Genomic DNA, 13,031 nt, shown 5'->3' with positions numbered 1-13,031 from the left:
CATTCAATGCGATAGAGACCCTAATCAGGGTCATTTACATCAACAATAATAGCTCAGCATTATGTCATTCCAAGAACATTGGCCTCTGATCTTTTGTCCTTAATGACATAGGTAAGTCAGAGTATCAGTGTTACTGCTGAGAACACATAGAAGATCCTCATTCTCAGAAGTTGTCAAATAGGGCTATGGTTCTGCCTTAGTGGCATAAAATTCAAAGGTGCACTTGGCTCTGCCTGTCTATTCTCTGGCTGTATCCTTGGTCATGTTATTTACTTTCAGGACTCATCTGCAACACAGAAAATCTAGAAAAACAACTCAAGTGGCTCTTTGTGAAATCAACTTCTAAAACTAGTGGAGTCAAATGTATTAGCCCAGACCTCTAGTCCCAGCACTTTAGAGGAGGCTGAGGCAGGAGCGACTTAGGTTCAAGCCACAGGATAGGGTGGAATACATAGTAAGATTCCTTCTCAAATGAGAGACAAAAGGGAAAGCAAATTCAGCAAGGAATGAAGGGTGCAAGTGGTTGCTACTAATGTTGTTCAGTGATGGTCAGGATTGACTGTATTTTCACAGAGCTCTTAAAAAACGAAGCCAGTTTATTTTCTACCCAAAGGGAAAAAAACAGGATCTTACCATCAGAGAGCATGGGGGTACAGCCAGATATACAAACTCTGAAGAGTTAGACAGAAGTTTGTTAAAACTAAAGAGAATCTTTCTGAGGGCATGAATGAATATGTTATTGCCATGTCTGGGACTGAATTTTCTTACCTATTAAATGGGTAAATAAAACCTTAATTCGTTCACAGTAATTTCAGTACAGTGGAGTATAGGGAATCCGGGAAATGGCTCAGTGGTAAACTATGAGCTGAACATACACAGGATGCTGGGTATATCCCGAATACCAAAATCAGACAGACAGACAGATGCATGTTCGCCTGTGTGCATGAGTGTGTGTGTGTGTGTGTGTGTGTGTATGCACAAGCACACAAACACACACACACACACACACACACACACACACACAGAGTCACACACAACCAAAACCCAAAAGGACACTGTAGTAGGTGTGGTATGTGTTTGTTATTGAACTACCAAATACCTTAGCACTTGAGAACATGTATTCTTTGAGTGATAGAGGTAAGCGTGCACTCCCATCCATTATGACAATTCATCTTTGTGCACAGACATGAGATAATGACTGATGCAGACAAACTTCACTGACTGATGTCTGAACAATGCTACTCCATTTCCTGTCTGAGTGAGTAGCAAACAGGAAGGCAGCCCCACAGGAAATGAACTGCCACATCCACTGGTAAAGTAAGCATGGAACCTGAAGAGAAAGGTGGAATTTCTGTTTAACCCCAAGTCATTATATAAAGCACTGTGGTTGCTTGTGACCAACCAGCCTCAGAAGCTACAAGCTGTTGAGCTTGTATTTTCTCATACAATTTGTCTAAACAGGAGGGTAGTACAGAGAGATCAGTGGTAAAGTAATTTGTATGGCAGAGTGGAGAGGGAATCTGAACTCGGTACTGTTAAGTACAGGACCATGCTTCAGTCCCTGTGATGATATATGCTGTCCTGCTGAGGTCAGAAATAGTTGCTGATAAAAGTTGTAAACATATCTCCCTGATTTGTTATGTGCCATCCTCTGTTACTTACAGGGTTTGCTTGAAGCCTAAACTTTTCATTTGATAACAGCAAAATGTTAATATTCCTAACATTACAGAGGTCTCTTTTACAGGTGAAAAAGCAAAGCTCCATAAGTGTCTAGAAACATAAGCAGGAACATGTGCACAGGAAGCTTCTAGAAAAAGAAATGAAAATAGGCTATGAAATCAGTAAGGTTCATCACAGGAAACATGTAAATAAAATTTGAGGTCCAACACTTTGTAATCACTAGTAAAATAGATCTCAGTGATAATTATCAATGTGTGCTAACATTAATAAACAGAGATGAATTACTGAGTGCTTCTGATGAAGCGGATGATGAAACCAGGAGGTAGAAATTGGCTGGGCAGAATAGGGAAACAAAATCCCAAAGAAAACTGATTGGTTTCTACTTCACTAAAATTAGAAAAAGACCTTGTGTGAGGCCAGGGACACCCAAATTGTCCAAACCAAAAATGTCATTGGTTCCACCATGTCAAAAGGCTAGAGATGCCAGAAAGGGGGGTGGGTCTCATTTTCCCATATCTCTTTCTCCTAAAGGAATACCCCTTTCCAGGAAGCCATTTTGAGGACATGTTGAAATTCAGATGCACTTGAAAATGAGAACTAACACTTCCTACTCCCTCCCTTCCTCCATCCACTAGAGTCTCATTAGCTCCCCAGCACTGGGGCTCAGTGGTATCCTATTCGCAAGGGCTACTGCTGCTCTACAGAGGTTCTACTTTTTCTTTATTGTAAACTCCCTATAATAAAATACTTTTTTCTAAAAATCATGTTCTGTTGTCCATAAATTTTATCCCTTGAAGTTACAAGAACCCCAAAGGCACTGGCTTAAGGTGATTTTGGTGGCCATAAATTTCCAGGACCCTAGCTCCATGAGGCCAGCACAATAGGCAAGACAGGTTTCATGGCTTCCAAAGACGAGCTTCTATACCATTCTCTAGAGGAAGACAAACAACCTGAATCAGTTCAAGCTGCCAACTATAAATCCACATTTTCTGAAAATTCCACGCACAAGGAACATACTGTGTAGGAAGCCACAGAGATGAAATAAGTTATATCAGACCATGAGACTCTATAGCACAAACAAGCTCACTTCACTTCTATAGGAATGTTATATGGACTATAATGAACAGATAAGGAACCTGTGGTATAAAAGAGGTTTACTAGACCTTGTTGTCAATTAGTATGTGTATGTGTGTGTGTGTGCATGTGCATATGTGGGTAGAAGGTTATATGCATACACATTCCTGTGTTTAAATGCAGGTACATATGCGACAGTTCAGAAGATAATCTCTGGTGCCATTCTCACCTTGGAGACAACTGTCTCTGGTTTCTCTGCTGCATGTGGCAGACTGGATAGCTATAAGCTTCCAGATTTCTTCTATTTCATCTTCCTATTGCCCATAGGAGTCCAGAGTGCTACTGGGTTTGTCTTTGACATGGGTTCTAAGGATTTGGGCTCAGATGGTCATGCTTGCACAGAACATAATTTACCCACCAAGCCCCCAGAGCCTATGTTAATGAACAATTCTTACCTGGATCTTGATGTACAAACAACACATAAGAAAAAAGTGGTCCATAATTTGAAAAGTGAATAGATACTTATTAATAGGTTGTGATAAGAATGTCATTGCTATATTAAAGGTAAACAATTAAATACTTAAGGAAGAAGAGATGCCATGAGTAGGAATTTGGCCCCTGGAGGGCCAGCGAATGCACACAGACTGCTCATACATAGCTGATACTTTGCATCAGGTTTCTGCCTATTGAAGATTCTATTACTGCACATCCTCTATGGAGAGCAGCATTTGCCAGGTAGACATGTATTTAGCACCTGTAGAATGTAGGAAGCTTGCAGAAACAATGGAGTTTCTCCGACTGCAATACTGTAGATGATTTTAATCTTTTAAAATGTGCAATGTATTCCTCTCCTAATAACTGCTTAACACATTTGCAATGGTGATAGGCAAATATTATTTTAAAAGTTGTTTCCATAAGAGGCTATAAAAATTTGAGATATTTTAGTCTTTAAATGGTTGAGATAAATACTGCAAAGGAATCATAGGATTGCCAAAAGCTGGGTGGCAAGAAGAAATCTATTCCTTTATATAATTTTTTTCCTTTTTTTCCTTTCTTTCTTTTTCCTTTAAAAAATTAACAGGCTTCTGCTTTACAGCTGAGTATACTGGAATCTATTATGTGTATCTGGCTGCCCTTGAACTTAGCACAAACCTGTCTTTGTCTCTTTTGTGCTAGGATTACAAGAATGTACCATAGTTTGGGCTCTAATTTTAAACTCAGTATTTTGAGAAAAATAAAGTCTGAGTCATGTGACATGGAAACAGAAGATAGGACTGTGGGCTACGATAGAGGAGATAACAAGAAGGGAGAAGAATGAAGGCGTAGTAGAGGAGGGGGATGAATCAAAACAAGATAGCATGGCATAGTGTATGAAAATCCCCAAATACAACTCATAATTTTCTATGCTATTTATGGTATTTAAAAATATACACATAAATAGATGACATTGTGAGCTGCCAAAATGCTTCAGTCAGTACAGTGCCTGCCGCACAAGCATGAGGGCCTGAGTTCAAATCACTTCCATTCACGTAAAATGTGAAATCACAATTTGTAACACTCATGCTGGCAGGAGTAGAGTGTGGGGACAAAGATATAGCAATTACTGTAGTTTACTAGTCAGGCATCCTAGAAATATCAGTGTGTTCCAAATACAATGAGAGGCTGTGTCTCTAAAGTTAAGGTTAGGAAACAAGAAAGAAAAATGCCTGATGCTGGCCTCTAGTTGCTATATGCATTGTACAGGCATAAATGCAGTTTTATGTGCTCACTAATGTACAACTCCATATAGGCATATGCACAAGCATATTCATAAGGACAGAAATTTAAAATTAAACAAATAAGAAAAGGTCATCTGAGGACAATAATATCGTATGAAACAGTCTGTTAAAAATGAAACGACTGTTCTCATCTACATCTGGCAGGCTCCATTGAACATTCTCTTCAACCTAAGCTGACAAAGCCAAGTGCCACAAATTGTAAATAAACTGTAAATAAACTTTTTTTTTGTTACAGTGGCAATAAAGGGCCATTAAGAAAAACTCTTTATTCTCAAGAGAAAAAATACTAGGCTTGGATAGAGGTCTAACTTTCAGTTGGGCCAGGTCAATTCCTTAGCCAAAGGGCCACCCCTAGCCAGGCAAACTCCCTGTGATTCCTGATAAAAAGACAGGTGGAAGAAATCAGTCTTTTAATAAGATACTATATTTTTCCTTCCCAGCATCCCCACTCCTTGTGAGATAGCTTACTGGATCAAAGCCTTAAAGCTTCATAAGTCTTTACCTTCTGTTTGTCTTCTTCTGTCTCTTTTCTAAGCATGCTTTCTATAACACTTGGTGTCTCACTGGCACTGTGTGCTTCCCTTCTTACTCTTTCTCTAATCTGCCTTCCCCACCATATTGCCACTATTCTGGCAGGCTCTCATATCCATTTCATGCAGTCTAAATTGAAGTGACTTTCCCCCTTTTCTATCCTATCCTCTTCATCCTTGCAGTTGCTGAGATTTATAGCCTGCCTACCCTAGGGATTTTTCTTTTAAACTATAATAAAATTGCCCTTGAGCTTCTGTTTGAATCCATTCTTAAATTATTGTATTAATGAGACTGAGAACCCCAAGAGGGAACCCTGAATTCCCATATATCATTCCAGTCATAAGTATAAGAAATCATTCTACAACCATTTACAGGGAGCTTGATAAGGAAGTCTCAAAATGTACCCCATAGGGAAGCCCACAAGATAGTGGACAGACTATACATTTTTAAACGCTTTTATTACTCAAGGAACAAAAAAAAAAAAAATAACTTGAAATTCATTACAGTGAAGGGATTGTATTCTAATATGGTTCAATGACTAGGAAAAATTCTTAATCATTCAGCTAAAATATTTTAAGAAACAAAATGGAAGAAAGCCACGAGGATCAGCCATTTCAAAGATAGAAATAAAATGGTTTATGTAAAGTCACAGGGATGGTTGGGGTTAGATGTATAACAAAGGCTCAGGTGCAATCGTCCACAACTGTGCTCCACATACAACATTGCATATAAAAATGTTTCTGTGATCCTATTAAGACTGTGTTATCTTTTAAATGAGAAAGTATGCAGGAGTAGGTTATCACCTGGGGAGACAAATGGCTAATGGTGGAAATCAGGGTTAGGTATACCTGTATATGGGCATATACACACACAGTGTTAGGTTCACAGCAATTGACCTTCACATACAGTTCTCGTAAACCACTATGCTTTATTTGCTCTTGTGAAAACATGGCATGTGCCACCAATAGTACAGAAACCAGAAAGGCAACTATGTTATAGTCAATGAATCATTAAAAGCCATATTATCATCTAGAGTTCACAACTGATAGGAGATTTTGTTCCTCATAGTTACACACTAGCGCTCTAAAGTATATATAGTAATACATATCCACCACCACAGTGTCATACCCAATAGCTTATGTGGCATAAAAATTCCTGGACATGTATCTACCTGTTCCTTCCTCCAGATCGCCCATAACTACTTATCATTTCACCGTCCTTATATTGTACTATAGATACTATTCACTGTTTCTATTGTATTTCTTTTTTTTTTCCACAAAATTATTGGTATTTGATTAGGCTTATTATCTGTGCTCCAACAAGTCAAGTTTAGTCACCGGTTCTTGATAAGCTGACTAACATGAGATTCCTTGGGGAAGTCTAGATTTTTGGTGTCCATCTTTTTAATAGGTTGATAGCCAAAGTGGAAGACAGAAGTGTCTCTTTAGAATGTCTTCATCTCGGCCAAGACAGTTACATCATGTCTCAGTAATTTCATAATATATATCTGTTACAGAGTGGCCTGCTTTACATTTTTGATTTAGTAAAATGCATTTAAGTTTCCTTCACAAATATTTCAATAGTTCGTTTTCTTTTAGCACTGAATGATGCTCCATCACATAGATGCATGACAGCTTATTTATCTATTTGCCTCATGAAGTACATGCCAGTTGATCTCAAGTGAGAGATAATTATGAGATCTGCTTTTATAAATATGCACAAGTAGGTTGGTGTGTGAACACAAATTTCCCATTTACTTAGAGATACACCAAGGAGTGCTGTATCATGTGGCAAAAGAATGGTTCCTTTTGGCAGGCATTTCTAGCATCTCAAAGTGTTTATGTTATCAACTTTTATCAACTTTGAGGGTCACGGCCTGTGGCCCAATCCAGGTTTGGCTACCAATCCTTAACAAGCCAATTAAAGGATCCAAAAAAAAAAAAAAAAAAAAAGGATTGATTAAATGTAGTAGGGAAAAGATGTCCAGTTACTATTCTCCATGTCTGTCTTTCAAGTACTCAAGAAGGGTTACAACTTACAAATAGGGCTGGGGATATGCACATCTAAGCAACCCTGGTGTGATACTTATAGTCAGTGAACTTTGGTCTCAGCATATGAGGCGGCATCATATATTGTTAGAACTATGAGAAATCTCTTTCTAGGAGACAAGCTCCCACACTGGCTGGGACTTCTGTCTTTTAGTATGAGAATCTGGGGGAAATTTCCATTTTGGAGGAATCTGTTGCTTCAGTAATTTGATAGTTAGATTCAGAGATACAAGTATTTCTTTAAAATATTTTCATATATGCCAGGTCAATTACAGCTATACATGAGGTTTAACATCAAAAGTTATCACTTAAGGGACAACCACACACAACCATATCACTCTAGAAATGTCTTTGGACACAGCATGCTGAAGTTGCTATCGCCTATGTCACAAATCTCCATGCTGTAAATTATTTAACATAGGACTTTTTATATGACCATTGTATTCTCTATATCCACAATAGTGCCTAGACATAATCTGTTATCATTACATGTGCATTAAATGAATATATTAACCCAAGTAAAACATTCCCCCCACCTGTAATATTATAGCAAAGAATTCTATTTATTTTAACAAGTGGAGTAAAGACTGATGCTTAGGGACCATGATGTGTGAAAAGTAAGTATTTGTAAATAATAAAATTACACTCAAAGTCTTTGCCCTATAAAAATGTAAGGAAAAGAGGGAAGGAGGGGAAGAGGGTGAAGGAAAATGAAATCTTTTCTTGTACTCTGGGACACATGCTCATGGCGTGGAACAGGGGACAGAATCCTCTGCACCATTTAAATAGTTCTGTCTTTATTTGCTATGCACGTACAGTTGAATTTGCATAAATTAGATGCACATAAGCTGAGCCTCCACTATAATTGCAAAAACCATTGCACTGGAAATAAGCCTTCATTGAAATCACATTAGAAACCAAAAAGATTAAATTTGATTTAGAAACATATTTAGCCCTATCAAGAGGTAGATTACAGAAAGTTTATAAAACAACACAGACATACAAAACCAGCCACATAAAGCCTGGCCGGGGAATGAAAGCAATGTATTACACCAGCGAGCAACACAATGATGGACTGGGAGTCACTTGAACATTCAAGCTCTTGCTCATAGAACTTAAGTAGCTGAGAAAACAGACAGCACCCCATTCATCTGGTTTCAGGTACCTCAACTACAGAAAGGTTGTTAAAATACCCTCCAGATAGATTTGTCCAAATCCTGGTGGCATACATAACACTCTGGATCCCCAATTCTCAACTTACCTATAGAACCATAATCAAAGTTTTCTGTACCTCAACATGGAGGATTGAGGAGTCATCTCAATCTTATTGCAGGTTTTCTGACCAGAAGCCTTTGATGAATCTCATGCTTTATAGTCTTAATGCCAGCAAAGTTCCTCTTTAATATTTATTAAGAATCCTCAGAATCCTGTGAATTACATAATTATATGGGCTGGCTATTATTTCCCCTTCGCTCCTCTTCCCAGGCAAATGTGGAGCAAAATTAGTCACTTACCATAAAGTTTCCCAAAAACATGCGCGTCTAAAGAAATGCTTGATAATTGTTCTTAGCCATCTGGCACCAAGTGACGCTCATGAACTCACATGAACCATTTGGTAAAATTCCAAAAATGTCTATCTTAATTTGACATCTCACTTACTGAAAGTTCCAAGCTAGAAAAATTTGTAAGAGGAGAAAGTGTTTTACAAAAGAGAAAACAGATGCTAAGATCCCTTAACTCACTTACATTCCATAGGAAAGCTTACAAAACCCATCACCTGTAGCCAGCTTTAACTGACTAGCCTCAGCTAACACTTCCCAAACACACATGCACACACATACACACACATGGCCCATCACTGAGATAATGGTGACTGGTTGTTGCTTTTGGAAGTCCTTCTTAAAGTTTTTATTCTTTAATATTTTTCTCTTTCCTACTTTTAGAACTTGCAAGGGTCCTTCTTGAAGTTATGGCCTCCCCCCTTTTTTTTAGTTGTTATTTTTTTAAATATATAAGGCTAAATATATAAATACAACCCAGTCTAGCTAGCGTCACTGGTATTAGATAAATATTAGTGACTTTATCCCTGGAAAAGACAATTTTTCCACTCTCAGCATTCATTACTTACCTGTACTTCTTTGTCTGCAGGTGGGGCCCCATGAGATTCCTTCTTCAATGTTATTATGCCTACTGGCAATGTCTTTCTCCAGTTTTATTTAGGCAGATTTCTATCTTAATGATAGCCAACAGCTCTGTATCTGGACTTAAGGCCACTCAACAGGAGGCAAATCATGCCTGGTGCTGGGAGCCTAGCCAACTACCCAGGGTAGTGAGATCATGGATCTTAAAGTTCCTACTACCAACATCCATATATAAAACCAGAGTAACACCTAACTACATTCTAAACATCTATCCTTTTATCTACAAGTAAATGTAGCTCTCATTTCCTATAAAAAAACAAACAAACAAACAAACGTGTCTTTCCAAGAGAAAGAAAATATTACAGTAAATCACAAACAGTCAAAACATGGACAACAAATGTTTGTAAGTATGCCTGGTCCCAATAGATACATCTACAAACTCATTCCTGTACCTAAGGCTCAGAGGACTTCAGGGAAAATGGGGCAGACATATTTTAAAAGCTGGGGGACAAGGAAAACTTATATGAGATTATATCTCCTAGAAGAGTTAGGGAAGCATTTTCCATGATTCATCAGCAATATGGCTGCCTGATGAAGTCCTTTTAGATGGCTGAATCACTGACAATTACAGAAAGATGATTCCCAGAAATGCCATGTATCTCTTTCCCAAACCCCAGTCTGGGCTATCAAAAGCAGTTTTCTACAGACCTGAGTTATTATCATATCTTCTCAATGGTGATCCCAACATGACTCCTACCCCATATTTTGAAAAGCTTATAAAAACATCAATATCCAAAACTGTGAAAGCCTCCATGTCTTTAGATACAATGCCAGATTCTTTTTTTTTGTTTTTGTTTTTGTTTCTGTTTTTGTTTTTTTCGAGACAGGGTTTCTCTGTGTAGTCCTGGCTGTCCTGGAACTCACTCTGTAGACCAGGCTGGCCTCGAACTCAGAAATCCAGAAATCCACCTGTCTCTGCCTCCTAAGTGCTGGGATTAAAGGCATGCGCCAGATTCTTAACCTGACTTAGATGAGCCTCTGTGACATGGTCTCTGATGACCCTACTGGTCTCATTTTGAGTCATACTAAGTCAATACTAGCCATACTGGATCCCATTTTTGTCATTGGGAGCTCCCAGGATCTAAATGGACTTAATATTTAGAGCTCATTAGAAATTAAAAATGGAATATGCCCTCCCATAAGAAGTACAAAAGCAGATTGGGGAGTGTGGTGATTTAAGTTGGAATGACTCATTGGGCTCATGTGTTTAAATACCTGGTCCCCAATTGGTAGAATTGTTTAGAGAGGATTAGGAAGTAGGGCATTTATGGAAAGGCTGTGTCATTGGTGGTAAGCTTTGAGGTTTCAGAAGCCCATGCCATTCCTACTTAGTTCTCTCTCCATCTATCTCATCCATGTGGATCTGAGTATAAGCTCCCAGCTAACACTCTGGTGCCATGCCCAACTGCCTGTTGCCATGCTCTCCACCATGACAGTAATGGACTTATCCTCTGAAATGGTAAGTCCCCAATAGACTGTTTCTTTTATAAATTGCCTCAGTCATGGTGCTTTGTCAGTATAATATAAGAGTAGCTAAGACGGGGTGATTTCTGAATGATTCAACCCTTTTGTTTCTTCTCAGCCAAAAACAGGTTGCACACCTTTGACCAGCAATATTCTAGAGTTATAACTTTCCATTTTTCTTCTTAAATGGAATATGTATATCCAATTTATAGAAGTATTTCCTAACTTTTTCTTTATTCAAATGTATTTTCTTTCTCAATCATCCCTATCTGCCCACACTCACAACTCCCTGTAGCTTATATAAGCTGGAAACTGGATGTTAAATTTCCTTCTTAAGTAGAGTTGGAATCCACTGAGCCAGTCTCCCAGAGTAGTCAGAAGAACATTACTTATCTTTCAATGATTTTATGACAAGCTCCAGCTTCTGAAAATTACTGGATATTACTCTAAAAATAAAACATTATAGATAATTACCCCCTAGAATGGAACAAATCATTATATTAATTTGAAAAGTTATCTTGGCTATGGGGGAAGAGAGTACTTACTTGAAAAAAAATGCCAATGTACATGAAAAAGCTAATTTCTAAGAGGAAATATGAGAACAAAAAAATTGGTTCTGGCTTTCTGAAATTCATTTTGCTGATGTTAATAACTGATCCAGTGCTATACAGTCTCACAATGCCTGCAGAGAGAATTTCAGGAAGCATACTGTAAGGGGAAGGAGGGCTAGACATTATAAGTGAGTGCAAAGTACCATATTCATTTTAGGAAAATTCATTTGGAATTCTTTGAAAATTCAGTACAAATAAGTTAAAGGAAAAAGATTGGTGCCATAATTTCTGGAGAAGAAATATACCAAAGTCATATAGAGGTAGGTGAAAGGAAATAGAAGAAGTCAGCAACACTAATTAAACCTAAGATATATAAATAAATTTCAAGTCGTTTGTTTCTACAACAAATAATCAAAAGTATAATATATTTTTCACACATGAAAAATTCTAGCACGTGCCCACCTTAGCAGGACTGTGTTTCTAGGCATGGCAATGTGGGATATTTCAGAGTCCACACTCAGACCATAGCACTACGCTACACAGCTTGTCATAAATGAAGTCAGACTGAGGAGGGATGCCTTCAGTATCACATTATAGTAGAAGTGAAACCTACTTCCTGATAATTCAGGAGTTGAAATAAAATATCAGTCTTCTATGACTGCAGAAACCAAAGGACTTTAGGTCTCATTATTTGCCTTAGGTGAAGAAAGACCTCTGATCCCTAATTCAAGATAGCTTTAGAAGCCCATGAACTCTGACTAGACAAATATACATGACTTTCTTTGAAATACTTACCATGTGGTAGTAACTCACATAATGGATAACAAATGCTTTGGGCAGGGGTAACCCTGTAGAATCACATATCAAAGGATTACAAACATCTGGCATGAGAGTGGAGCATCTTCCATGAGACTAAGGTTCATAGAGTGTTGGCTAAATAAAATTCCAAGGTGAAAAGAACAGTATGTCTCCAGGTAGAAGATATTATATATAGAAATCCAAGTCAGGGGCTGCCGCCTGCTCAAAGAACTTAAAGAAGCCCTGCATGGAAGTTTGAGTTATGCATATTTGAGGAGGGCACATTCTAATAAAGCAGAATAAAATATTGGGATGAGACATTTTAGGCTACAGTAAAGAGTTTCAACATCTTAAAATGATGTTACTAGTGAGAAGACTAAGATATTATATCTAATGGCTTCCTCCCCCATTTCACCATTCCACTGTTCATTTGCACTGCACACAACAAAATAGAGGTGTACCCTGAGCTTAGTGAAAGAGGATAAAGCTGCAAAATCAAGGAGTAACATAAAAGAAAAAAAGACATATTCATGAGGAGTCTTAGTTCACTAGAAGGCAAGTTCCTCCAGGACAGTTCAGAAATGTGAGATCAAAGAACCCACGATGCTCTTGGTTCAAAACACTATGAAGCATTTGTCCAACTCTGGGACTTCTGTGAGCTGGCCTTTAAACTGCTGTCACTTGAAATATTAGCACTGGGCACAGTTCTATGTGTGTGTTTGGAAATGCTATGAGATAGATTTTCTCTTTTGTAGATTTCATCTTGCCACTACTCCTCTGTCTACACTTCTTTGGTTTCTGCTATTTTTGAGTAAATAACACAAAGGTGCCATTTTTGACATCTCATTCCCTATAGACTCTATGGATTACAAGTTGTAACAGGAACCTGAAGGAACACACTGATGT

Source organism: Arvicanthis niloticus, chromosome 6 (assembly GCF_011762505.2).
Source record: "Arvicanthis niloticus isolate mArvNil1 chromosome 6, mArvNil1.pat.X, whole genome shotgun sequence".
NCBI lineage: Eukaryota > Metazoa > Chordata > Mammalia > Rodentia > Muridae > Arvicanthis > Arvicanthis niloticus.
Note: the sequence above shows the minus strand (reverse complement) of the source record.